This window comes from Brassica oleracea, chromosome C5 (genome assembly GCF_000695525.1).
Source record: "Brassica oleracea var. oleracea cultivar TO1000 chromosome C5, BOL, whole genome shotgun sequence".
Taxonomy (NCBI): Eukaryota; Viridiplantae; Streptophyta; class Magnoliopsida; order Brassicales; family Brassicaceae; genus Brassica; species Brassica oleracea.
Window position 1 is genome coordinate 7,391,281 of NC_027752.1, and position 3,632 is coordinate 7,394,912.

Consider the following 3,632-nt stretch of genomic DNA (forward strand, 5'->3'; position numbering starts at 1 on the left):
TCCATTTGGAATGTTTGGTAGACAATATTCTTTGTGGCCAGTCATTCTTACGCCGTACAATTTACCGCCGGATATGTGCATGGAACAAGAATTTCTATTTTTGACCATATTAATCCCTGGGCCGAAGCATCCAAAACGGTCTCTTGATGTTTTTCTTCAACCGTTGATAGAAGAGCTAAAGCAATTGTGGTCAGAAGGGGTGAGGACGTACGATTGTTCCTTGAAAAACAATTTTACGATGCGAGTAGTTCTGCTGTGGACGATAAGTGATTTCCCTGCTTATGGGATGTTGTCTGGCTGGACAACACATGGAAGATTATCTTGTCCATATTGTCTTGGATCGACGGATGCTTTTCAACTGAAGAATGGTAGGGAGAGTTTTTGGTTTGATTGTCATCGTCGCTTTCTTCCACTTGCCCATCCGTACAGAAGAAATAAGACATTGTTTCGGCACAAAAAAAATGTCAGGGACGGTCCTCCTCCATATCTCACCGGCCAGCAGATCGAAGGAGACATTGATTATTACGGAGCTCAGGAAACAGTTAAGGTTGGAGGAAATTGGCATGTTCCTGGAAATATGTCTGATGGGTATGGTGTGTCTCACAATTGGGATAAGAAGAGTATATTTTGGGAGCTACCCTATTGGAAGGATCTTCTCTTACGTCACAATCTGGATGTCATGCATATTGAGAAGAACTTTTTTGAGAACATCATGAATACGCCACACTTCTTGAATCTTCTCTTACGCCACACTTCTTGAATCTTCTCTTACGCCACACTTCTTGAATCTTCTCTTACGCCACACTTCTTGAATCTTCTCTTACGCCACACTTCTTGAATCTTCTCTTACGCCACACTTCTTGAATCTTCTCTTACGCCACACTTCTTGAATCTTCTCTTACGCCACACTTCTTGAATCTTCTCTTACGCCACACTTCTTGAATCTTCTCTTACGCCACACTTCTTGAATCTTCTCTTACGCCACACTTCTTGAATCTTCTCTTACGCCACACTTCTTGAATCTTCTCTTACGCCACACTTCTTGAATCTTCTCTTACGCCACACTTCTTGAATCTTCTCTTACGCCACACTTCTTGAATCTTCTCTTACGCCACCTCGTTCTTTTGATATCTTAACGTCCCTGGGAAGACAAAAGATAACAAAAAGTCAAGGATAGACTTACCTGATATTTGCTCAAGAAGTGAGTTACATATCAAGAGCAATGGAAACGTTCATGTTCCCATCTTCCGGTTGTCATCAGAAGCCAAAACAACCTTGTTTGACTGGGTTGCATCAGAAGTTAAGTTTCCTGATGGTTATGTTTCAAATCTGTCAAGATGTGTTGAACGAGGTCAAAAGTTCTCCGGAATGAAGAGTCATGATTGTCATGTGTTTATGCAACGACTACTTCCATTTGCTTTTGCCGAGCTCCTTCCAGCAAATGTCCATGAAGCACTTGCAGGTAATTATAAAACGTTAATATATATACATACGTTATGAAATGTTATTAATTTGATTACTTTTGCAATATACAGCCATCGGTACTTTTTTCAAAGATCTCAGCACACGTACGTTCAAGGAAGAAGTCATCGAACAACTTCATCATAACATTCCGATCATATTGTGCAACCTGGAGAAGATATTTCATCCTTCATTTTTTGACGTCATGGAGAATCTAGTTGTCCACCTACCGTATGAAGCATTGCTTCGTGGACCTGTTCACAACGGATGGATGTATCCGTATGAGCGACAGATGAAACATTTGAAGGGGAAAGCAAGAAATCTTGAAAAGGTGGAAGGTTCAATAGTTGCGGGAAGTTTGACAGCCGAAACATCTAACTTCACATCATACTACTTTGCTCCAACTGCTCGTACGAGAAAAAGAGTTCCTAGAAGATATGATGATGGTGGAGTACCGACATCATATCCAATTGATGGTGTTCCTGACATTTTCTGCGAAATTGAACGGTTTGGTGGTAAAACGAAAGAAGTATGGTGGTCATATGAAGAGGATAAACATAGTGCCCACACTTATATTCTACTCAACTGCGAGGATGCAGTGACCCGTTACTTTGAAAGGTAAATATTTTTGTGAATGTTAATTATATGAATTGCAGTTAATTATGTATGACTTGATTATTTGTTTAATTTGCAAGATGTTTGTATCTCAAGTTGAAGAAGCAATACCAGGAATATCTGCAACTGATGTGGACACACCTAAAGATAAACACTTTGTCAAGTGGTTAAAATCACAGGTACGTAATATATCTCATACATTGATTAATTAAGTAAGTGTTTTGATACTTCAATATTAATTAAGAATAACTGCTTTGGCAGGTTGATTATGACGATCCTTATTATCCCGTATGGTTTCACGAATTGGTTCAAGGTCCAGTTGCAAAGGTCACCACATCACCTATGTATTTCACACGAGGATTTACCTTTCACACATACGAGTATGGGAGACATCGGGCAACGAGTAACTACGGAATATGTGTGAAAGGTGAAACGGACTTTACGGGATCTTGCAGGAGATTATTGAAGTGGAATTTTCGGGGTTATTGAAGCTAAAATGCGTCCTCTTCAAATGTGAATGGTTCGATCCTGTTGTGAACCGAGGGATTCGGTATAACAAATTTGGTGTTGTGGATGTCAATTTTGGGAGAAGATACAACAAATTTGAGCCTTTCATTTTAACTTCACAAGTCGAGCAAGTAAGCTTCATTCCTTATCCTCGGCTTCGAACTTCCGGGATAAGGAAGGAAGCTAACTTGCAAGAAGAAGACGCTATCAATGAAGTTGAGGTACCAGAACAACCAACTGATGAAATCCTTTTGATCGACCCGCAAAACTTTCAATATGAAGATATTCCCGAAGATGCGACAAATGAAGCACGTGAAGACGAGTTCGAGAGAAGCGACGATGATGATTGTAATGATAGTAATGAGAACGAAAATGATTTAGAGTGATGTAATATTGATGAGAATGAAAACGATTTAGAGTGATGTAATATTGATGAGAATGAAAACGATTTAGAGTGATGTAATATTGATGAGAATGAAAACGATTTAGAGTGATGTAATATTGATGAGAATGAAAACGATTTAGAGTGATGTAATATTGATGAGAATGAAAACGATTTAGAGTGATGTAATATTGATGAGAATGAAAACGATTTAGAGTGATGTAATATTGATGAGAATGAAAACGATTTAGAGTGATGTAATATTGATGAGAATGAAAACGATTTAGAGTGATGTAATATATGTAACAAATGTTGTATTTCTCTATTGTAACGTATGTTTAAAGAAATATTATTTTTTTACCATCCTAATGTATGTGTAACAAATGTTGTTTTATATAATATGTATTTCTTTAGTTTTAGTATTTGTGTTAATTTTTAAAAAAATATTTGGAGTTTTAGGGTTTTAGAGTTTAAGTTGGAGAAAGAGCACAAAGTAGTAGAGAAGAAGAGATATGATGTTAGATGATATGTGACTTTGGGGTTTAGGGATTTCATTCTCGGTGTTTAGGGTTAAGCGTTGTAAAATCGTCGTAAACCGATGTTTCCACGTAATTTCGTCGTAAATGGAAAAACGAAGGCCTGGTAACTTCGTCGTAAACGCGGGCCT